This window comes from Podarcis melisellensis (genome assembly GCF_964234715.1).
Source record: "Podarcis melisellensis genome assembly, chromosome: 3".
NCBI classification, from domain to species: Eukaryota; Metazoa; Chordata; class Lepidosauria; order Squamata; family Lacertidae; genus Podarcis; species Podarcis melisellensis.
The window spans coordinates 17237715-17252381 of NC_138530.1; positions in this window are offsets into that span (position 1 = coordinate 17237715).

A 14667-nucleotide genomic window follows, 5' to 3' on the forward strand; every position below is an offset into this window, starting at 1 on the left:
GTTTCTGTGATAATGCTGGGGTGTTAAGCTTCCCACCTAGTGCCAGGACCTTAAAAGCCTGGGAGAATTCATGTGATGGGGAGGACATGTCGGAAGGAGAGAAGAGGGAAAAGGAGAGCAAATGCAGTTGATTGTACTTATATTAGACTTTATTTGGGGCGGATGACAACTAAGGAGTTAAGCCAAAAGCTTTTAGGGAAAAGGTGAATATCCAAGAAAGAAAAGGAGCCTGCACCACAGAGGTGCAAATAACCTAATACTTTGTCCTTTCCCCTGATCTGTTATGCAACGGTACTTAGTTTGGAACCATAGATAGCCAACAAAATGTGGAACATTTTGAAGTAATTTACCATTGTCCCGAGGCCTTGGAGGGTGGCATGCGAGCTGCCAAACAAGATTTGACTAGCTGATTTCAGCTGCAAAGGGAGGCATGTATAGCCTTCTAAGGAGACAGGCTTGAAAGGAAAGCTTTTGGGAGGGGCGGAGGGTTCGCCTCTGGAAAACACAAGGAGCTGAATCTGAGCTGGCTGTTGTGACTCTCAAGCAGGCGTGGACACAGACTGCTGTTAGGCGCGTTTGGCAACCCCTCCAGGTTAGACCCATAGTAAGAACGTAAGGAGGGCCTGCAGGATGAGGCCGGTGGCCCATCTAGTCCTGCATCCTATTCTCACAGCGGCCAACCAAGTGGGAAACCTGCAAGCAGGACCTGAGAACAAGAATGTTCTCCTCTCCTGTGACTTCCAGAAACTGGAATTCAGAAGCACTGCTGCTGCCAACCGTGTAGGCAGAGCATAGTTCTCATGGCTAGTGTAGCCACTGATCACTTTCTCCTCTGTGGATTCACCCAGTACAGTGGTACCTCAGGTTACATACGCTTCAGGTTACAGACTCCGCTAACCCAGAAATAGTGCTTCAGGTTAAGAACTTGGCTTCAGGATGAGAACAGAAATCGGGCTCCGGCGGTGCGGCAGCAGCAGGAGGCCCCATTAGCTAAAGTGGTGCTTCAGGTTAAGAACAGTTTCAGGTTAAGCACGGACCTCCAGAACGAGGTAAGTACTTAACCTGAGGTACCACTGTACTCTTTTAAAGCCATCTAACTTGGTGGCCTTCGCTGCCTCCTGTAAGCCTGTAAACCAAATGGACTGTAAATTATCAACTTAATTTGTATTATGTACTAAGAGTACATTCATTTGAAAAAAAAGGAATATACAATGGGATAGACAGGAAGTCCAAAGTGTTGGTATATATATGATTTTGGAATAGTTTTTTGCCTTTGTTTTTTTCTTCTTCTTTTTCTTTTACTATATAAACTTTGTATACATGTTGAAAATTATAGTATAATAAGCCTTGTGATGTAATATGATAATGTTTACCAATGTAACATAAGAACTTAAATAAATAAATAAAATTCAATATATATATATATAATAATTTGTATTATGTACAACTGGGACCTGCAACAAAATGTTGCAGCGTGCCCTCCTAGACAGGATTGTTCCTGTTCAAGGTTTCTGCCTGCCAGTCTGTTTCCCTTCTCATTCCTTCCTCTCTCTTCTCCAGTTTCCTTTCAGTTTTCCAACTGATGATTAACATTCCATAGCTCCTCAGTCCTCACTAGCCTTGTGGGCCATGCTTTGTCTCCTTTGTTTGGCTTGTACTTTTGCAAACAATTTGGATTACCCGAGAGAGCGTGCTGATACCTCCCTCTTGTTGCTTAGGGGCTTATTTTTTTGGCCACAGTCCTATCGGCACTTGCCACCTGCGCTTGCTGTTAGAAGGAGCGCTATTGTCTTCAGCTATGGGGGGAAATGGTCTTACAGGTTGACTCACTGATTGTGGCGTACACCAACGCAAAAAGTTATTTTAGTTAGGCTTCCAACAAATTGTGGAATTGTAGAGTTGGAAGGGACTGGGGTCTTCAAGTCCAAGCCCCCGCAATGCAAGAATCTCAGGTAAAGCATCCATGACAGGTGACCCTCCTGTCAATGGCCTAGGACAGGAATGGATAACCAGCGGTTGCTGGACTCCACTTCCATCATTCCCAGCCAGCATGGCAATGATTTGGGATGATGGGATTTGTAGTCCAGCAATAGCTAGAGAATCACAGGTTCCTCATCTCTATAGTCTAGTGTTATGTACTGAGTTGAATAGGATCCAAAAGGCAGCAGTCTGATTGGTCCTAGAACAATAGGATTCAGAATGCAGCAGTCTGATTGGTCCTAGAACAATAGGACCCAGAATGCAGCAGTCTGATTGGTCCATAGGAGCCACTCAATCCAGTTCCAGATGGAAATGAATCTGCAACCTGATTGGCCTACAGGTGAATCCCAGAATTAGCCAATCATGTGGGGCCCATTGTGTAAATAATTTATATATAAAGCAGACATTTCGGGGGAACTTCCATTCCTCCTCACCACTATGAGCTGAATAAAGAGCATGAAATCCACTCTCAACTCCGAGTATATTTCATCTAGGTTTGTGCCAGGTGCAGATACTAGGGATTGAATCTGGGTGTCTTTCTGAGCAAAGCGTCTTCTGCAGCACATCTACATGGCCCCTCCGATGAGATGCTACTTTATTTGAAAGCTTTAGCAAGATGACTGACCACTGATATAAAAAGAGGGGAAACTGGGAGGCATTCAAAAGGTCTGAAAATCTAATCCATATACATATGGGATGCTTTGAGCTGGAGGATGCAAATATCATCAGAGCTTTCAGGTTGTTAATGTTGCTAAAAGAAGATTAGTGGCAGAGGAGAATGTACTCTTTCAAGAACATTGGAAACAATCTAATCAAATAAATGCAGCATGGAGCTGAGTAGCAGCTGTCCTATGCAGAATGTTCCTACCATGGCTATGATGTCAGTACAGTTAGGGATTCTTCATCAGAAGGCAATGTTCTTCTTGCTGCAAAGAAGTGCTCTGGTTGTTGTCTTCAACTCCTGCCACCCTTGACCATTGACCATGCTGGCTACAGGCTCACATGTCTGTCTAAAAAGACAGACTAACTGTGTTGAGTCCCCAATGAGCCCCAAAGGAATACGCCAGGAGAACACTTGGTAAGAGGGAGCTGTGGAGACCTTAAAGCTCGCCCCACAAATATTCAGCTCAGCTCTTGTCCGCTCTTTCTTTGAAAACCTCAATGGAAGGAGATTCTAGGCCCTCCTTCAACAGCCCATTCATTCTGCTGCCAAATCCATTCATCATTAGGTGATGCTTGCAACGCTTGCCTTCACAAGATTCCTACAGCACAAAGAATAATGGCTGCAATTCCTTAAAGCAAGTAGAATTCTAACAGAAAGTTGGCGTGACTAGCAGAAGCTCATTCTCATCCTATTCAAGGGAATGGATGAACCAGGCAGGGCAGGGCAAAAGAGAAGGATGGGCTGTGTTTGCCAAAGAGAGAAAGGGAGAGAAAGGAAATTCCCTTGCCAAAAAAAAAGAAAAGAAAAAGTGGGGGAGTCACATATATGAACCATCTAGTCTAGCATCCTGTTCTCACAGTGGCCAACTGGATACCTGTTGATGTCCCTCAAGCAGGAACTGAGCACAAGGGCACTCTCCTCCCCTGGTATTCAGAAACACATTACCACCAAATGTGAGCGCTACCCCATCAGACAAGGGACCCCTGACCATTAGGTCCGGTCGTGGCCGACTCTGGGGTTGTGGCGCTCATCTCGCTTTATTGGCCGAGGGAGCCAGCGTACAGCTTCCGGGTCATGTGGCCAGCATGACTAAGCCGCTTCTGGAGAACCAGAAACACCGTTTACCTTCACGCCGGAGTGGTACCTATTTATCTACTTGCACTTTGACGTGCTTTTGAATTGCTAGGTTGGCAGGAGCATAGACCGAGCAATGGGAGCTCACCCCGTCCACCGACCTTCTGATCGGCAAGTCCTAGGCTCTGTGGTTTAACCCACAGCGCCACCCGCGTCCCATCCCATCAGATAAAGGTAAAGGTAAAGGTACCCCTGCCCGTACGGGCCAGTCTTGACAGACTCTGGGGTTGTGCGCCCATCTCACTCAAGAGGCCAGGGGCCAGCGCTGTCCGGAGACACTTCCGGGTCACGTGGCCAGCGTGACAAAGCTGCATCTGGCGAGCCAGAGCTGCACACGGAAACGCCGTTTACCTTCCCGCTGGTAAGCGGTCCCTATTTATCTACTTGCACCCGGGGGTGCTTTCGAACTGCTAGGTTGGCAGGCGCTGGGACCGAGCAGCGGGAGCGCACCCCGCAGCAGGGATTCGAACCGCCGACCTTTCAATCGGCAAGTCCTAGGCGCTGAGGCTTTAACCCACAGCGCCACCTGCGTCCCCATCCCATCAGATAACTCAGTTCAAATGCCAGTATCAGCCTTCTCAACATGGTACCCACCAGAAGTTTTGGACAACACCTCCCATCACCCATGACCATAAGCCATGCTAGTTGGGGCTAATAAAGGTTGTAATTCAACAGCACCTGGAGGGCTACAAATAGGTCTATACCACCACATGATCAGGTGTAAATAAACGACAAGGGAGGAAGAGTAATTTCAGCTTTTAGAACCCAGAAATTACTTAGTGTTAGTTCCTCATGCTCAAACTTAAAATGCTCCAGCATTGCTCTGGACAATGGCCTTTAGAAGAGTGCAATTTAATTATGTACAGTAATGGCTAGGAGAAGGAAAGGCTTGGGAGTAAACCCTACTCCAGAGTAGAGTCCCTAAGATGGTTGGACGGTGCCTTGTATGCCTCCTTTGGGCAACTCCTGCAGCCAAGCTGATGCCAAACGTATTGCTCTGCTTTCCTTTGGACTACATCAGCAAGGCTGAGAGAGGGGTTTTGTGGTCAGAGCAGCCCAGGACCTTCACACACACTGTCCAGGTTTCCATCCCAGAGAGGTCACCTTGGCACTACTAATGCAGCAGTTTGACTTCACCCCTAAAGTTGTACTCCATTGTCTCTTGAGACAGATGGGTGTCAACAATGGATACATTTCAAGGATCACACCTAAAGCTAAAATCACGTCTAGTCAAACCCTATGGGGTTCAACAGCGGGTGCCATTGCTGAAGTCATTTTTCCGATAACCCCACCCCTTCTAAATCTGTGTTATTTTTTTTGTCACATGTGTAAAGTGGAATGCACACAAGTTAAATGAGCATAAATTGCGGGCTTACTGTATAACCAAAAGCTTTTGCATCTACATATACAAAACTTGGGAACTGCTAACCATTTCTTTTTCTTTATTTCTTTTTGTTCTGCACAAGTTAAGTGCTTCACCTATAAATCTACTATTGTGCTGTTTTCTGTTAATGATTTGTTCAGCTCATTTATCTTTCATCATTCATTTTTAAATCATCCACCCTGCAAATTGGCATTGGTTAATTCATGTCATTGACTGTGGCAACTGAAAAAAGAATGGGCAGCTGGAAACGTATTAGTATGAGCTCTCTCTTGGGTGTAGCCTTACCTTCACTGCCAAAGCCCTCCTTGGCCTTGCCTCTCTCATCTCTCCACCCTTAAATCCAATGACCTCTCCACCTATGACCTTCATTCTTCCAGCTTCACCCTCGCCTGCTGTTCCAATGTTTCCTGCTCCATCAAAGAGCTCTGCCTTAATGCTTCAGCTATTTCCAGGAACATCTCTGCATATGCTACCACCTCTCTCGCCTCCTTCAAATCCCTCCTCAAAACCGGACATTTTTCATAAAGCCTTTGGCACAGTCCCACAGTTTCCATGTGCTACCATAACTAAAGCTGAATCTACACACATATTTTTTTAAAAAACGCTGTGAAAATGCTTTTTAAAAAGTTTTTTAAAATATATGGAATCTGCCATTAGCTCACTAGCACCATCTAGTGTCATGTTAGTATAATGCACTTAAAACATCATTATTTGCAGCTGTATAGCTGAGTCCCAAGTCTGAAACCAGGCCTCAACTACAGGTCAGTTAAAACAGGTGCACATTCTTCCTTTATTTACTCATGCTTCCACTTCCGTCTTCTTCCTCTTAAGTTGGGAGTCACCCAAACCTTGGAAGGGCCCAGAGACATCACTTGGTGCCTGAAGAAAAGCAGATATAAACAGTGAAGAGCAAGCAGCAACCCCCCCCCCCCCCAGCAATTGACTATAGTACTAGGGGAAATGGTTCTGTCAATACTGAAGTTTCTGCTTGTGTTGTTGAAAGACCTGCTATTCCAGCCTCTGACCAATTGTCCTAGTAGTTCAGTGCATGGAGAACTAGTGTCTGCCTCAGTACTTGGTCCCTTCTGCCTGGGGTCTTGGATGCTCACATTCACACCCTCAAAGTCTATTCTTATTCACGACCTCAAATCCACACCTGAACCAGGGGTTGCTATTTCTGCTCGCCATGTTCCCTTCCCATCTTTCAGAGATGATGTGTGGGCTTCAGGGACATGGACACGCCCCTTCAGGGCAGTACAGGATCTTATTGACCACAGAGTTTTATCTAGTCACCAAGTCCAGCTAAAAAATTGTGGATGCCCTTCCCTAAACCATTGTACTATTCCCAATAGCTCTTCTTCACTCTAACCTCACCAGCACTGCATTCTTCCTGCAAAGCCAGTGCCATCGCTTCTATCGCCCATCCTGTGTACGCGTGATACATTTAAAGCACATCCCACTCTAGAATCCTGGGAACTGTAGCTTGTTACGGGTGCTGGGAATTGTAGCTCTGTGAGGGGTAAACTGCAGTTCTCAGGACTCTTGGGGTGGGTGCTTCACATATAGAAGAAGAGAAGAAGAAGAAGAGTTTGGATTTGATATCCTGCTTTATCACTACCCAAAGGAGTCTCAAAGTGGCTAACATTCTCCTTCCCTTCCTCCCCCACAACAAACACTCTGTGAGGTGAGTGGGGCTGAGAGACTTCAGAGAAATGTGACTGGCCCAAGGTCACCCAGCAGCTGCATGTGGAGGAGCGGAAACGCGAACCCAGTTCACCAGATTACAAATCTACTGATCTTAAACACTACACCACATTGGCCCTGATCTGTATGCAGCCTTATACCCAAACAACTGCCCCTTTGCTATTTACTAGATTGCTTCAATTCGTTCATTTCAATGCATAATCTTACATTGAAGTCTACAAGCATTTTCTGGCAGTTACGTTACATGAGCGATGAAAAGGAAAGTCCTTCCTCCAGTGGAAGGAAATAAAATGCGGTCATAAGTTATAGTGGCTACATTTATACAGTAAAGCACTGGTTTATTGTATTAAAGAATTTTACTTTATTCTTGCAAGCCTTTCCTTAAACATACAATACAATCTCAAAAAAGAAACAAAGAACTCATATTTCTGCATGCTTTGTTAACAAAAACAAACCCAAGCAAACCCCACCACCACCTGTGTATTTCTCTCCCTTTTTTGGTGCTGGTGAGAGATAGGGGTTACCATGACCAATTTGCATGTTTTAAAAAAAGACACAGAAGTATATAAAAGACTGCAAGCCATTTTGCTCACATAGCATATTGCCATCTCAGAGTCACTTTTGTATAAATTATTATCTCTTTAGATACAGTTGGCTCTTTCGTCCAGCTTCATGTTAATGTATTCTTAACATTCCCGGTGAGGGCATAATTTATATCCTTCAGTCTTAAAGTGCATTTTAAAATTCAGAATGTACTGCTGCCTTCTTCTGCTACACCTGAATATTCTGAATGCATCAACTTTGCAAGAACCTGTCATCCGAGTGCATCTCCAGGTTCACGATTAGGCATTTGGTACCTCCAACCAACAGATGGTGATGTACTACTTACTAAGTTCTGTTTGCTGCTGTCTTGCCATTTGATGCAGAACCTGGAAGCTTAGTCCATGTGCTAGCACAATGATTTGTAACCCTCTAATTAAACTTGGTTCTGTTCGGATTGTCCTACTCTCGTGTAGGCCCCTGGCAGAGACACATGCCTGATTGGCATGTTCTCTCCCTCCTGGTTGATCGTTCGGGAGCTTCAAAAGCTTTCTTCAGCCCGAACATCACAGCGACTGATACCAAGAAGCATCAGCACATAGGGATCCGCAGAGTATTATGCAGTTTGCATAACAGAACTCAGTAGCACAGCATTTTGGCTAATCTACTTTTATTTACATATAATACACTCAGAGCATGCTGCCTTAGCTCCTTCCTCTTTCTCATCAGACAGCAAAGAGAGAGAAATAAAGGACAACAGTCCTACATTCTGGAACACAGTAACACAAAACATCCTTTCTCCATCACTTCCCACACTGCAGAATGAAAACATACACCGTCATGTGATAGACAACAATCCCATGACTGCAAACACAGAGCAAGAATCCTAACAGTTTCTTTAACCAGATACAATTTCTCGAATCATTTGTTAATGTATGATAGTTGCAGTGTTTGAAGGTTAGCCTGCGAAGAAACTCAATGCTCTCACAGACACTGTGAAATCAAATGTAAGAGTGAGCATGACATTCCTACAAGACTTGCTAGAGAACTGTTGCAACATCTAAATTGCAGTGCAGTGATGAAGTCAGTGGTAGGTAGTTAGAGATCTAAGTTGGCAGCCTGTCCTCCTCCTCGCCTGCTCTCCAGCAGTTGTTACGAGCTGCCCAAGGAAGGAGCAGCCATAGAGAGGTCAAGGAGAAGCAACGGGATGCTCCCTTTCAGCTGCCACTCAGGACAGGCACCAACTTATCCTCCGCCCTATGCTTGGTGGCAGCAGCAGCACTGGCAAGAGAAAAGGGAACATTCCAGGATCAAATCAGAAGCCCGGATGGTTTTCATAATTCCGGAACTGTCCCTGGGAAATCAGGGCACTTGGACGGTATGCACACTCTGGACCTCTCATGGAGGCGGTGTCTCCCATAATTTTTACATATCACTTGGGAAGACAGGCGAACTAATGCCAGTGTACTGGCAGAAGCAAGGATCACTAGTGTTGAAGCAAGGATTCTTCAACAACAACTTCGTTGGACGGTCATGTTGTGCGGATGCCTGATGATCATCTTCCAAAGCAACTACTCTATTCCGAACTTAAAAATGGAAAGCGTAATGCTGGTGGTCAACAAAAGAGGTTTAAAGACTCTCAAGGCAAATCTTAAAAAATGTAGTATAAACACCGACAACTGGGAAACACCGGCCTGCAAGCGCTCCAACTGGAGAACAGCCTTTACCGAAAGTGTCATGGGCTTTGAAGACACTTGAACTCAGGACGCAAGGGAGAAACGTGCTAGGAAGAAGGCACACTTGGCCAGTGGCGTAGCGTGGGTTATCAGCACCCGGGGCAAGGCAAGTAATTTGCGCCCCCTAACCCATGGATTTGCGCCCCCTAACCCGTGGATTTGCGCCCCCTAACCCGTGGATTTCCCTAACCCCCAGATGTTGCGCCCGGTGCGGCCGGCCCCCCCTGCACCCCCCACGCTATGCCACTGCACTTGGCAAACCCTCACCATGCTCAACTCCCACTTGGAAACCCATGTCCCCACTGTGGAAGGCTCAACTCCCACTTGGAAACCCATGTCCCCACTGTGGAAGGATGTGCGGATCCAGAATTGGCCTCCACAGTCACTTAGGGACTCATTGTTAAAACTGTGTTTATGGAAGACAATCTTACTCAGCTACGAGTGATCGCCGAAGAAGAAGAATCAAGAAGACATGAAGAAGGGCCTCAGATGATGATTGCAGGGTCTGGGTTGGTTCAGAAGCAGCAAGGGGAGAAAAAAATGTTTTTTTAAAAAATGTGGACAAGCATGGCATCTTGACAAGGCTTTAACCCACTTTTCCAGAATATTATCTGAAGTCCATCTATTTTCAGGTCATATATATATATATATATATATATGCAGGTTTTGGTGTCCTCGGGTGTCTTCCCGTGTAAAAGTTGGGGTGTCTAGGCGACGTTTCGACGAGGTCTCACTCGTCATCTTCAGGCTGGTGCTTTCGGCTTCTTGTTACTGGAACAGAGCAGGATCTCAGTGTTTGAGTTCCTATAAATACTGTTGAGGGGGTGTGGTGTATAGCCTCCAATGTTCTGGGCAGAGAGGAAGTTCCCAGGCTAGTGTGCCTTTTCTTCTTTTGTTCCTTAATTACTTGAGGGATATCTTGAGTGATTTCTTGAGTGATATCCTGAGTACCACTTAGGTGGGTCATTAGGTATATATATTAAATTATATATATATATATATATAATTTAAAAATCTAGTAATATATACGGTTTTAAAAATCGTTGCAGGAGATCCTGCACGTTTCCTGTTTAAAGCTATTTTGCAGGCCTAGTGCCGTCCCGCTCCATGTTGACAAATTGTTTCCATGTGCCGTGAAAGCAAATTCTCCTTGGGCAGTTATAGCTCCTTTTCAGGTTCTTAATTTTAACCTTTCTCTTTTCCAAGGAGAGATTACATGGTGGTACAGCAGCTCAGGGCAAATTAACATTACAGAAGTACAATAAAGCAAGTTTAAACCTGCTCCCATTGTTCTGGGAAGTGGTTTCATGCTAATGATGGAAAAGGCGACAATGCAATGCTGTGATGGTCTCTTTCCCATTGTTCAATGAAACTGCACTTCATTAAATTGCAGCCTTTGTACAAGGCCTAAATAATAAACTATAGTTGGTGGCGATAGGAAAAAAAGCACTTTCAATATTTTATAGCGGCTCAGGCTGCCTGCTATCTATAATTACAGTCAATATTTCGACTGGAGGGAAATGCCTTAATTTTCTTAATGTTTCATGCATGGAAAAACAATCAAGCTTTCCCTTTATTTGTAATTACATTACTGGCTCTAGGTGCACTTTTCCAAATTATAGCCAAGCCTGGCCAATGTAAGCACTCAGCTTAAAAACCTTTTCACAGCTAACTGCTTTCCCTCGCTGCTGCTTAATGCCACAGAGATAAGCATCTTCCCTCGACCACAGATCCCCACAAAATTCTAATTCTGTATTCGTGTACCTTAAATCTTGATTGTGGGTTTTTTTTAACCCCCCCTCCTTTGGCTGGGACATCTGAAAAAGAATAAAGCTCGGTCACAATTCCTTTGCTGTGGTTACTTTCAGTCCAGGCTCTGTATTCCATTCTAGATTCTGCATACAGAACGTGCTTCCTCTCTGCCAAGGCTTGAGGTCAGCCTGTTCACTGGCCAACATAGGCGCCAACTTGAACAAAATATTGGGGGCCCGCCCCTCCACCCCCCCACCCCCAGCTTCCTCTGCTGCATGGAGCTGGGTGCAGGCCTCTCCTTACCCCACCCACTCACTTGCCCCTCACCTCCCACCCACGTGCAAGAAGTTTCTGCCTACAAAATATACACCAGGAGGCTTAGTTTGGTCAGTATCAAGTACAGTGGACACTTGGGTTGCGAACATGATCTGTGTGGGATGTACGTTTGCAACATGCAGCATTTGTACCCTGCGACTGCGCACACACGGGTTGCATTTCGGTACTTTTGCACATGCGCGAGCGCCGAAATCCAGAAGTAACCCGTTCTGGTACATCCGGGTTTCGGTGGTCCACAACCCGAAAAGATGCAACCTGAAGCGGCTGTAAACCAAGGTATGACTGAATACATTTTCAGAATTCACACTCGATACATTACTTCTGGTGAATGAGCCACCATAGCTGCTAAGAGGGCCGTGAAAAATTGTGTCCCAAGAATGTTACTTGCCCCAAAATGGAAAGAAGCAGAAATCCCTGTAAAGGAAGAATGGATACAAAGACTTATGGAATATGGAGAAATGGCGATACTGACTGGAAGAATAAGAAATCAAGACAACAAACATTTATAAAAGAATGGAAACAGTTTGTTGAATATTTACAGATAAATTGTAAACAGATAAGAACAATGGCAGGATTATTGTAATAACCTGCAGTTTTATAATGAGTATATATTTAAAGTAGATGAATAAATGAGCAGATTAAGTTAATTTGGATATGCAGAAGGTATTAAAAATAAATTTAAGGAACCGCAGAAAGAGGGTGAGAGAAGTGGATAAACAAGGGCTCTACCACTGAACTTTGGTCCTTCCCCAAAAGGATCATTTGCCTGAGACATTAGAGCAGGGGTCAGCAACCTTTTTCAGCAGGGGGCCAGTCCACTGGCCCTCAGACCTTGTGGGGGGCCGGACTATATTTTTTGGGGGGAAATGAACAAATTCCTCTGCCCCACAAATAACTCAGAGATGCATTCCACTCATGTCAAAACATGCTGATTCCCAGACCGTTCGCAGGCTGGATTTAGAAGGCAATTGGGCCGGATCCAGTCTCTAGGCCTTAGTTTGCCTACCCATGCCTTAGAGAGTCATTTGCAATTGAAGGAGATGGGCCAATGAGCTAACTTCTTATGTTCAATATGACTGCATTTTCTCACTTTTTATTTTTTCTTGCCTTTGTTCCCTCCCCCCACCACCCTCCTCTCTGTCGTCCCTCACCTTCCCTATTCTCCATTATTGTTTGCCCTGAAGTCAAAATATAGATCATAGGCTTCCTTGGACTATGGACTTGCCTTTTTTTGCCTTGGTTACTTCATAAATTCCCTAGCTGAAGGGCTCTGTTGGCTGCTGCCTCTGCCACTCAACTCTGAAACCCAACTGTGCTGTGCTGCTTTTACCAAGTTAATAATAATAATAATAATAATAATAATAATAATAATAATAATAATAATTTATTTATACCCTGCCCATCTGGCTGGGCTTCCCCAGCCACTCTGGGCAGCTTCCAACAAAATACTAAAATACAGTAATCCACCAAAACATTAAAAGCTTCCCTAAACAGGGCTGCCTTCAGATGTCTTCTAAAAGTCTGGTGGTGGTTGTTCTCTTTGACATCTGGTGGGAGGGCATTCCACAGGGCGGATGCCACTACCGAGAGGGCCTTCTGCCTGGTTCCCTGTAACATGGCTTCTCGCAGTGAGGGAACCCCCAGAAGGCCCTCGGCGCTGGACCTCAGTGTCCAGGTAAAATGATGGAATGGAGACACTCCTTCAGGTATATTGGGCTGAGGCCGTTTAGGGCTTTAAAGGTCAGCACCAACACTTTGAATTGTGCTCGGAAACGTATAAAGCTGGAGTTGCCAACCGGTGTGCAACTGGTACTTTTTAAATGGTAATAATAACTCTCCTTCAGATCCCAAAGGCTCAGTTTATTGAACAGTGCCCTTGAGTCCAAATCTTGGACCAGCAAGCCCCTCTGAAAGGCCAGGTATACAGACAAATACAATTAAGAAGGAAAAGTCTTAAGTGAATTCTGTGAGGGTTTCAGAGTTTGCCATTATGGTCCATCATGTTGACTGGTTTGTTTTCTCTAAAGGGCACTGTGACTGACAGGAGTTGCCTTGTCCCCTGAATTATGAACATATCACAGGCAAGACAGATTCCTCTGGAAAGGGATGGTGGTGGATGAAACAGAACATTGGTTGGCTGCTTGAAGGCAAGAGAGGAGATGAATTTAAATTGAATCTAAAGAGATCCTTGGTGTCTCAGAGCACCCAGCAAGGAATTTAGATCAGAATTCCTGCAGCCATGACATGTGCAGGAAGAAACAGGACAGAATGTTCTTGGACATTTGCTAGACTAATTTTATGATGGCTTCCTCAAACATTTCACAGAAGGAAATGTGAGTCCCTCTTATCACAAAATCACTGTCTGAGTGTCAACGACCTTCTGTCTGTAGAAGAGCACATGCAATCTATGTGAAAGGTCTCAAGTCCATGACAGGATGAGTATCTGAGTCTGTGAAACTGAAGGAAAGCCAGAAAAGTTTTGGGGAGAAGATAACTGGTGATAATGGGAAGAGAGGCAAAACCCATCTGAGATCCATGCAGTGTTAAGAGGTCTGGATTCAGGCTGCTTCTGCCCCACCTTTCAACAACTGTATGGTTCACAGGTCCAAGTTACAAGAGAATGGGGTGGCACTTCTCTGTAGGAGCACAGAGCCATTAAAGTACAAATAAGTGAGGAGGCTAGTATCAGCAGTGTTGGGCTTTGAGGGAGGGGCAATAGGTCCCAACATTTGTTCCCCACCCCAGCCAAAATAGATCTGGATGATTTCTTGCCTCCTCCACAATTCACAGCATAAGGAATATAGCAGCCTTCACTGACTTGGTACCCTGATTCAACCTGAGGTTGAATCCTGACAAGACAGAAGTACAGTTTTGGGGGGACAGGAGACGGGCGGGTATGGAGGACTCCCTGGTCCTGAATGGGGTAACTATGCCCCTGAAGAACTAGGTGCGCATCCTGGGAGTCATTCTAGACTCACAGCTGTCCATGGAGGCGCAGGTCAATTCTGTGTCGAGGGCAGCTGTTTATCAGCTCCATCTGGTACGCAGGCTGAGACCCTCAGCCAGGACTGCAGACTGTTTCGCCAGAGTGGTGCATGCTCTAGTTATAGCCGGTTTTGCCGCGGCACAGGCAAATGGCTCAAAGGGACACTATGCTGGGGGAAAACGAAAGTAAAGTGCAGCTGCAGCTCTATGACGCAGCAAGAATTTAGCACAGCATAGAGAAAGCACTTGGGGACTTTCACTTTTGAACTTGCTTTTGGAATGCAGTTTGAAACAGCTGCAGATAAGCAACGTAGCATACAGAAAGGCGCAGGCTCAAAGGCAGAGGCTGTTTTGAGATTGCCTTTGGATTGAAGCAGCTGTACACAGAAGCAGCATGTATACAGCAGCTTGATTTAAAGCAGCATAGATGATGCAGGAGGCAAATGCCAGAG